Genomic DNA, 10,988 nt, shown 5'->3' on the forward strand with positions numbered 1-10,988 from the left:
GACGATGTCGGGCAAGGGAGAGGCCAGCCCAGCAGCCCCCGGGGTCGGGTGGGTCCGGTTCTAAGGGGAAAGGATGAAGGCGTAGGACCCAGGCAGGATCAAAGCTGCGATTGGAACCCCCCAGAAGGGGAGGACTTTTTTTAAAGAAGATTTTATTTATTTATTTGAGACACAGAGAGAGAGCAAGAGAGAGCAGGAGCTGGGGCAGAGGCAGAGGGAGAGGAGACGCAGACTCCCCGCTGAACGCAGAGTGGATGCCCGAGACTCAGGATCCTGCCCTGAGCTGAGGTCAAGAGTTGGACACTCAACTGAAGAGCCACCCAGGGACCCCTGCCGCTGATCTCCAGGGGCTTTTAGAGTCTTCTTTTCACTGAATGATTCTGCTTAAACTACAGGAAAATCTACGTGGTGCTATGTGGTTTGTAAGGGTATGCAGTAGAGGAAGGTATTCGCAAGAAGGCGTGAGCCCGTGGGCAGTCTACCGAGGCGGAGTGACCTGATGGTTCACACATGGTGAACATGGTTGTTGAAAACACTTGTGTACGAACCTCGTTTTCTTTTCTGGTTTCCTGTTGGCTCGCGTTCCAGTGGACAGATACACAAAAGTCAGCAAATGCTTTTTAAAAAAAAATTTTTTTTTAAATGCTTTAAAAAAATGCTTTTTAAAAATGCTTTTTAAAATTCAATTAGCTAACATAAACTACAGCACTAGTTTTTGATTTTTATTTTTTTAGAAATTTATTTATTTGAGAGAGAGTGAGAGAGAACATGAGCGGGCTGAGAGGCAGAGTGGGAAGCAGACTCCCCACTGAGCAGGGAGCCTGACGTGGAGCTTGATCCGCAGAACCTGAGGATCATGACCAGAGCTGAATGCAGACGCCCAACCCACTGAGCCACCCAGGCGCCCCACATCATTTGTTTTGTAGTGTTCACGGATTGTAGCGTTCAAGGATTGCTAGTTGTGTGTAATACCTAGTGCTCATCAGATCACATGTTCTCCTTTTTTTCTTTAAGATTTTTATTTATTTGTCAGAGAGAGAGAGCAAGTGAGCACAAGAGGGGAAGCAGGAGAGGGAGAGGCAGACTCCCCATTGAGCAGGGAACCCGATGCAGGGCTTGTTCCCAGGACCCTGGCATTGTGACCCGAGCTGAAGGCAGACACCTAACCGTCGGAGCCACCCCGGCACCCCAGGACGGGACTGTGAAAGACCACGCCGACACTGAAGGCGTAGGGCGGAAATGGTCTGTCTGGCAGTATCGCGACAAGAGAAGGAAGCTGATGTCCACAAGGCGGGAGGAACACCTGTTCCCGCCCGACAACCAGGAGAAACGCCCTCATGCTGGCTTAGGGTTCTTGTCACTCATGTCCTCGGGGAACCCTCAGGCTGAGGGATGAACACAGGACGTGGCCCTGGGCAGGGGACCATGCTTGGGTGACTGGAAGAATCCAGAGAAAGGTCCAGGGGCAGTGCGGCCTCAGCCCAGGCCCCCTCTGGCCAAAACACAGGTGTCCCGCTTGGGGACGTCCACGATGTGAAGGTCAAGGCAGCCTGTGCATGGGAAGTCCTGTCGAGATAGGAATGAGGATCATCAAGCTGGGTCTCTCCAGATCGCCTGGACCATTTTCAGAAAGAGCCCAGGGACATCCACCGCCAAAGGACTCAGGGAATTCCAAGCGGGACTCACGGGAAGGGACTCCCACGAGCGATCGCACAGTGAGACATCGGGAGCCGCGCAAAACGAGAGATGACCTTGACCCCGAGACCCGTTACTGGGAGGTTGTTTCCAAGATGTGTGCGGTCACTGCCAAGCCAAGGTCCTCCGCTGGGGGGAAGGGGTGCGGGGAGGGCCTGACAGGCGGGGTTCGCAGGGCGCCTCTGCCCGGGTGAGCTGCGAGGCTGTGCAGCAGGAGGGACCCTCTGAGCCTCGGTTTCCCGGCCTGGCCCGCACGCATGAGCTCCACGCTCCCCTGCCAGGGCTGCAGTGACCATGAGGTGAATACGTGTGCTGCCCGCAACAGAGGATCCCTCCGGCGGAGCCTCTTCCATTCCAGGCCCGCCCTCCCTCCCGCGATCCCACAGAGCAGGGCCGCAAACAAGGAAGCGACTTTGGAGCCGCGGGGGAAGCCAGAGCCGCTGCCTGAGCGCCTGCTGTAGCAGAGAGATGGGCCCCTTCCAGACGCCAACCTTGCTGTGTCCTGCCCGGGGCATGGGGGGGTGGGAATTCTCCAACAGAATGCCCACGGGAAGCAGTCGAGGCTCAGAGGGGTGAAGGGCTGGGCGCGATGGAAGGGCCAGGCCCGCTTGTGCCTGTGCCCGCAGGGTCCGGGAGCCGCTCTCTTCTCCCTGGCTCCACGACCCCTTCAGCCGTGCCTGGCGGGAGCGGGAGAAGCCCACGCTCCCCGCAGCGGCCCTTCTCCATGGCCTATGGGGCCCCGGAGGGTGCAAATCCCTTCCCTCCTTCAAGGAATCTGGGCAGGCCCAGATGCCCGAGGGGCCCCTCAGTGCAGGCAGGGTATGCTTAGTAAGGGAGCCACCCCTCCTCCTCGCTGTCCTCGGGATCTCAGTGCCTAGTTAATGGTAGGTCAGTAAATATTTACCGGACAGGGGTCTGTCTAGTTTTTCTCAACAGTGAATAACTAACATAAAAATGAGATTTAAAAAAAATTGGAGAGCAAGGTCCTGAGACGTCACAACTGAAAAATGGTGGCAGAGGAGACCACCTTTTGGACGGCTAGTGCCGCCATATGGCAGACCACGTTAGACCAGGGGAAATAGTGGGGTGCAGGAAGAAAGTGGTCGAGGTGTATTTGTTTCTGTTTTTACACAAATGTGTGTATCTACCCTGGAGAGAGAAAGAGAGAGAGAGAAAGAGGGGTCCCTGCAGGGGAGGGGCAGAGGGAGAAAGAGTCCCAAGCCGACTCCCCACTGAGCGTGGAGCCCAATGCCAGGCTGGTCGTAGGACCCGAAGATCACCCTGAGCTGAAACCAAGAGTCGGACGCTCCACTGACTGAGTCATTCGAATCGTATTCAATGTTAAGTGAAAAATGAAGCTGTAATAATTTCACCTGTCCCGCGGGGAGTAGCTTCTACAAGAGAGCTACATAATCAGGGGTGTGAGCGCACCATATGTTCGGGAACGAAGGCGTATGCTTGAAATGTTTGCCGACCATCGTTCTGTTGCGGGCAAATCACCCAAGAACTTCTGGCCACACGATGCTCCCCACCGAAGAGGAGTCTGGAGGCCCAGCACCAGGGAGCAGAGTGAGGTCAGGACTCGGGAACTCAGACGCAGCGTGGCAGCCACTTCCGGCGGTCCTGCCCAGGAACCGGAAACGTGTGGGGTGCAGAGTGGAGGCTGAGGACCCGCGCTCGACCCATGGCAGACTTCACAGGCTCCTAGGGAAGAGTGAATGGCACGAGGAACTGAAGACGAGGGGAAGCCAGAAGATGCCCGGCCACCAGCGCGGAGCCATGCTGCCCCTGAGAGGTGCTTGGCGACAGCCTGGGGCCCTGGCTGGTGGCTCACTGACAGTCCAGAGCTGAGCCCTGGGCCGTGGCCCGGATAAGCAAGAGTCCCAGCTCCCGAGTGAGTCCCGTGGTTACCAAGGCCTGGGCTCCTGTTAGTGACATGCTGAGGCCTAGGAGCCTATGTTTTGCTCAAAGCATTGAGCGACTCGTTGGAGCCGGTGGGTGACTCGTTGGATCGGATAGCCAAGACCTTTGTCCTCTTAAAGCCTACACCTTTCTGTACGCAGGGAGCTGTCGTGGGATGTTATGCAATGGAGAGGAGACGCACCTCCCCGACCCAGTGTACAGACGAGCCGGGAGCACAAGCGTCGCAGGGAGCAGCCGTGTTTGGCTGGTGCTCTTCCCGACCCCGTCCTGTGGGCTCAAGGACCTCAGGCTGCCCGGAGCCACGGAGCATGCGTCGGGCCCTGCCTTCTGGAGCGTGGCACGGAGGAAGCGCACTTGCTCCCGATGCCTGGAACCCGTTGCATCAAACTTGCTTTCCGCCGACTAACTCACGGTCTGACTTTCGAGGGGCGTGAGGGGAGCTGGGTGGGGACCACGTCCAGTGGGCCTGGCCCGTAGCTTGCCTTCGGAGCAAGTCCAGCCCCGTGACAGTGATCTTATTTACAAGGGTTCTCTTTGAACACAGGCCTTGTAACTCTTCGTTGCTGCCGCGCTTTCCTCCTCTTGGCCTTTGAGGGCTTCGGTCCTGGTGGAGGGGAGCCCTAGTGGTACCCAGGGAGAGTAGTGCTCAGATGCTTCTGGCCTTGGGAGGACCCCGGGCCAGCGGGAAGACAGGAGGAGCTGGGCGTGGGACCCCCAGGAGTGAAGGACTGAGCATGGGGTGGGGGACAGCATCCAGGGACAGCCCTGCTCCGATGGCAGAGCAGACCACAGCTGCTCTCTCTGGGCTCCTCCACCCAGACTCTGGCAGATGGAACAGGAGAAATTCTGGGCAGTGAACTTGGACTTTGCCCAGCACCCAGCACAGGTGTGTGGGCTCACAGGTGTGCCCACGTGCCTTCGTCCATCGTCGGGAATGTGGGTCCAGCAGCCGGCAGCAGGGCCGGGTAGCCTCCCCTTGCTGAGTGCCGCTGCTCCTGGGAGCACGGCCTGGGGAGTGGGCGGCCTGGGGAGTGGGCGGTGTGGGTTCGGGCGAGGCGGCAGCTGCCAGGTGGCCGATCCCCCCCTGCTAGAACACGCACGCCCGGGAGCCTCAGCGCCTCTGTGTTGGCTTTCAGACCTAGAAAAACGAGAGTCTGAGGGTCACTTTGAGTCTAGGAAGCCATCTTCCAAGGGGAAGAAAACTCTCTGAAGCTCCATGAGCTGCCCGTCCCTCTTCTCTGATGTCTGGACTTGGTGGGTCACACGAGGGCCCATGGGAGGAGCTCGGGAGTCGAGGCTTCAAATCTTGCCCATCGGAGGCTGCCAGGGACCCGTCCCCTGATTGACACACGTGCAGCTGCTGGCACGTTCCTGAACATGCAGGCTCTCTGCAGCCTCTGCGTCTTTGAACGACCTGTCCATCTGTCTGAAACGTCATTCTGTTCCAAGCACTTAGAAACCTTCCACTGCCTCCTCCTTTGTACAGAATGGGTACGACCACAAGGCATCAGTAGCCCAAGAAGGCCGGGGGCCAACGTAACTGTGAACGAGAGAGATATGGTAGCTAATGAAGCCTGAGCAGATTAAGGTAACGGGTAGGGTATGAGAAAGTTCGGCTTCCTCCAGCAAGGGGAGGACGGTTCCATGTTACACAGGGTGTCGCGTACTCTCATCTGAGGATATCGGGTAAGAACCCTATGATTGTCTACATTCACATAACATGATTTCTAAAAATTCCAGAGTAGTAGGAAATTTCAATCATTTAACAAACGTTACCTACCCGAAACGTAAAACAAATACCAAAACTCAGAATTCATATGACCTTTCCAGTATTATCTCCTGAATATCTGCTAAAATACTAAAATTTACCAACTATCCTTCTCAGTGGGACAAAACTGACAGCCCTCCCTTTGAGATCAGGAACATGACAAGGATACCCACTCTCACCATTGTTGCTCAACATAGCACTAGAAGTCCTAGCAACAGCAGTCAGACAACAAAGAGAAATAAAAGGTACTCAAATTGGCAAAGAAGAACTCAAACGCTCTCTCTTCACAGTTGACACTGATACTTTCTATGGAAAACCCAAAAGCCTCCACCCCCAAACTTCTAGAGCTCATACAGCCATTCAGTAATGGGGCAGGATACAAAATCAATGCACAGAAATCAATTCCTTTCTTATACACTAACAATGAAGCCATAGAAAGGAAAATTAGAGAATCAATTCCATTTACTCTAATACCAAGAATTATAAGATACCTTGGAGTCAACCTAACCAAAGAGGTAAAGGATCTGTACCCGAGGAACTATAGAACACTCATGAAAGAAATTGAAAGGACACAAAAAGATGGAAAAGCATTCCATGCTCATGGATCAGAAGAATAAACATGGTGAAAATGTCTATACTGCCCAGAGCAATCTATACTTTGAATGCCATCCTGATCAAAATTCCACCGGCATTTTTCAAAGCGCTGGAACAAACAATCCTAGAATTTGTATGGAGCCAGAAACAACTCTGAGTCGCTAGGGAAATGTTGGAAAAGAAAAACCAAGCTGGGGGAATCACGTTGCCTGATTTCAAACTTTACTACAAAACTGTGATCCCCAAGACAGCGTGGCACTGGCACAAAAACAGACACATAGACCAATGGAACAGAATAGAGAGTCCAGATATGGACCCGCAACTCTGTGGTCAAATAATCTTTGACAAAGGAGGAAAAAATACCCAGTGGGAAAAAGGCAGTCTCTTCAATAAATGGTGCTGGGATGGGGCGCCTGGGTGGCTCAGTGGGTTAAAGCCTCTGCCTTTGGCTCGGGTCATGATCCCAGGGTCCTGGCATCAAGACCCACATTGGGCTCTCGGCTCGGCAGGGAGCCTGCTTCTCTTCCTCTCTCTCTGCCTGTCTCTCTGCCAGCTTGTGATCTCTGTCTGTCAAATAAATAAATAAAATCTTTTAAAAAAGAACAAGTGGTGCCTGGAAAGTTGCATTGCTACGTATAGAATGAAACGCAACCATTCTCTTACACCACACACAATGATAAACTCGAAATGGATGGGAGACCTCAACGTGAGGCAGGAATCCATCAAAATCCTAGAGGAGAACATAGGCAGTGACCTCTTTGACATCGACCACAGCAACTTCTTTCAAGACATGTCTCCAAAGGCAAAGGAAACAAAAGTGAAAATGAATTTTTAGGACTTCATCAAGGTAAAAACCTTCTGCACAGTGTAAGGACCTATTTAGCCAGAGCGACTCCATCTTGGGTAAATAGCCACTTTGTTGTTTGTGCAGTAAACTTAAACTGACTCCCTCCCTCCAGTCCCCCAGAGAAACTTACTTAGAAACAAGTCCGGGAAACCAGTAAAATGTAGTCGGCTAGTTCCTGATAATAGAGCCCAGAATACAAGCACGAGTCAGGCCAGACGGAAACATCTGATCAGTGTGAAGTACTGTTTGTAACAGTGAGAAGGTCTTGCCCAAACCTAAATGACTCCATCTTGGGAAGGGCGACGATCTTATTATTCACACTGAATGTGTTAACTGACTAAGCCTTCCCAGAAAGTGCTGTTTGTAACGGTTCCTGGTGTGGGGTAATCTTGAATAACACGTCGCCAGACCAGATGGAACTAGCCAATCAGCAAGAGACACACAAACCCAGTGGGTTGAGATACCAAGATATGGGTTGCAGTTTCACCCAACATAAGGTAGCCTGTAAGATGGGGAGGGGTCGCCCTCTTCGGAGGCGGCCCTGACCGGTCAGTCAGTCGATTCTTGAGCCTGAAAGCTGGGGGCGGTTGCTCTCCCCAGAGACGGCCCTGGCCGGTCAGTCTGACTTCTAATGCTTGGCATGGAATAGAGCCTTGCATAACTTTAAGTTTGTTTCAGTCTCGTTCCCCTGGCCAATCAATCTGATTTCTAATACTTATCATAAAACAAAGCTTTGAATAACTTTCACTTTGTCTCAGTCTCGTTTCGTTTAATAATGGACCTAACACACAGCAAAGGAAACAGTCAATAAAACAAAGAGACAACCCACGGAATGGGAGAAGATATTCGCAAATTCGCCCTACAGACAAAGGGCTGATAGCTAAGATCTATAAAGAGCTCCTCAAACTCAACACACACAGAACAGATAATCAAGTCAAAAATGGACGGAGGACATGAACAGGCACTTCTCGAAAGGAGACCTAGAAATGGCTTACAGACACATGAAAACATATTCATCATCTTTAGCCATCACAGAATTTCAAGTCAAAACCACATTGAGGTACCACCTGAAGCCAGTTAGAATGGCCAAAATTAACAGGACAGGAAACACGTGTCGGAGAGGATGTGGAGAAAGGGGAGCCCTCTTACACTGTTGGTGGGAATGCAAGTTGGTGCAGCCACTTTGGAGAACACTGTGGAGATTCCTCAAAAAATTAAAGATAGAGCTACCCTATGACCCGGCAATTGCGCTACTGGGTATTTGCCCCCAGGATACAGATGTAGTGAAAAGAAGGACCGTCTGTACCCCAACGTTCATAGCAGCAGTGGCCACAACTGCCAAACTGTGGAAAGAGCCAAGATGCCCTTCAACAGATGAAGGGATAAAGAAGATGTGGTCCATATACACAATGGAATATTACACAGCCAACAGGAAGGACGAATACCCAACTTTTGTATCAACATGGACGGGACTGGAGGAGATGATGCTGAGTGAAATAAGTCAAGCAGAGAAAGTCAATTGCCATGTGGTTTCACTTACTTGTGGAGCATAAGGAATAACGTGGAGGACATCAGGAGAAGGAAAGGAGAAATGAATTGGGGGAAATCAGAGGGGAAGATGAAGCATGAGCGACTGTGGACTCTGAGAAACAAACTGAGGGTTTTGGAGGGGAGGGAGGTGGGGGATCGGTGAGCCTGGTGGTGGGAATTAAGGAGGGCACGGATTGCATGGAGCACTGGGTGTGGTGCATAAACAGTGAATCTTGAAACACTGGAAAAATAAAATTAAGTTAAAAAAAAAAAAGAAGACAAAGACACAAGGAAACAAGATACAAGGAATAAGTAGAAAGAGACCACCAGGGGTGTCAAACACTGCAAATAATAGATACAGAATACAAAGTAATATTTTTAGGTTAACATATAATGTTGTATTCAACTCAGGGGTACAGGTCTGTGATTCATCAGTCTAACACAATTCACAGCACTCACCATAGCACATACCCTCCCCGGTGTCCATCATCCAGCCACCCCATCCCTCCCACCCCCCTCCACTCCAGCAACCCTGTGTTTATTTCCTGAGATCAAGAGAGTCTCTTATGGTGTGTCTCCCTCTCTGGTTTTTGTCTTGCTTCATTTTTTCCTCTCTTCCCCTATGACTCTCCGCCCTGTTTCTCAAATCCCACATGCCAGTGAGATTATATGAAAATTCTCTTTCTCTGACTGCCCTCTAGTTCCATCCACATTGTTGCAATGGCAGGATTTCCTTGTCTGATGGAGGCATAATATTCCATTGTATGCGTATACCACATGTTCTTTATCCATCCATCTGTTGATAGCTCTTTCCATAGTTTGGCTATTGTGGACATTGCTGCTATACATTGGGGTACATGTGACTCTCTGGATCACTGCAAATTTGTATCTTTGTGGTAAATGCCCAGTTGTGCAATTGCAGGGTCGTCGGGTGGCTCTATTTTCAAGTTTTTGAGGACCCTCCATACTGTTTTCCAGAGTGGCTGCACCAGCTTGCACTCCCACCAACAGCGTAGGCGGGATCCCCTTTCTCCGCATCCTTGCCAACGCCTGTCCTTTCCTGACTGGTTAATTTTAGTCATTCTGACTGGTGTGAGGTGGTATCTCATTGTGGCTTTGATTTGTATGTCCCCGATGCCGAGTGATGTAGAGCACTTTTTCGTGTATCTGCTGGCCATTTTGATGTCTTCTTTGCAGAAATGTCTGTTCATGTCTTCTGCCCAGTTCTCGATTGGATTATTTGTTCTTTGGGTGTTGAGTTTGATAAGTTCTTTCTAGATTTCAAATACTAGCCCTTTATCTGATATGTCATTGGCAAATAACTTCTCCCATTGTGTCAGTTGTCATTTGGTTTTGTCGACTGTTTCCTTTGCTGTGCAAAAGCACTCTATCTTGATGAAGTCCCAACAGTTCATTTTTGCCCTTGCTTCCCTTGCCTTTGGCGACGTGTCTAGGAAGAAGTTGCCGCAACTGAGGTCAAGAGGTGGCTGCGTGTGTTCTCCTCAAGGATTTGGATGGAGTCCTGTCTCACATTGAGGTCTTTCATCCATTTGGAGTCTAATTTTGTGTGTGGTGTAAGGAAACGGTCCTGTTTCATTCTTCTGCATGTGGCCGTCCAATTTTCCCAGCACCATTTGTTGAAGAGACTCTTTTCCATTGGACTTTCCTTCATTCTTTGTCAAGATTAATTGACCATTGAGTTGAGGGTCTATTTCTGGGCTCTCTACTCTGCTTCATTGATCGATGTGTCTGTTTTTGTGCCAGTGCCATACTGTCTTGATGATGACAGCTTTGAAATAGAGTTGATTGTCCAGAATCGTGGTACCACCAGCTTTGGTTTTCTTTTTCAACATTCCTCTGGCTATTTTCTGGTTCCAGACAAATTTTAGGATTACTTGTTCCATTTCTTTGAAAAACGTTGATGGTATTTTGATAGTGATTGTACTGAATTTGTCCTTTGCTCTAGGTAGCATAGACATTTTCACAATATTCGTTCTTCCAATACATGAGCACGGAACGTTTTTCCATTTCTTTGCGTCTTCTTCAATTTCTTTCGTGAGTATTCTCTAGTTTCCTGAGTGCAGATTCTTTGCCTCTTTGGTTAGATTTATTCCTAGGTATTGTATGGTTTGGGGTGCAATGGTAAATGGGATTGACTCTTTGATGTCTCTTTCTTTTGTCTTGTTGGTGTATAGAAATGCAACTGATTTCTGTGCATTGATTGTATATCCTGCCACTTTACTGAATTCTTGCATGGGTTCTAGTAGTTTTGGAGTGGAGTCCTTTAGGTTTTCACATAGGGTATCATGTCCTCTGCAAAGAGTGAGAGTTTGACTTCTTCTTTGCTGATTCAAATGCCTTTTTAAAAAATTTGTTGTTGTTGTTGTTGTCTGATTGCTGAGGCTGGGACATCTAGTACTATGCTGAGTAGCAGTGCTGACAGTGGACATCCCTGCTGTGTTCCTGACCTTAGGGCTAAAGCTCTCCATTCTTCCCCACTGAGAATGATATTCAGTGTGGGTTTTTCCATAGGTGGCTTTTATGATTTTGAGGTATGCACCCTCTATCTCTGCACTGTGAAGAGTTTTAATCAAGAGAGACTGTGGACTCTGAAAAACAATCTGAGGGTTT

This window comes from Lutra lutra, chromosome 4, assembly GCF_902655055.1.
Source record: "Lutra lutra chromosome 4, mLutLut1.2, whole genome shotgun sequence".
Taxonomy (NCBI): domain Eukaryota; kingdom Metazoa; phylum Chordata; class Mammalia; order Carnivora; family Mustelidae; genus Lutra; species Lutra lutra.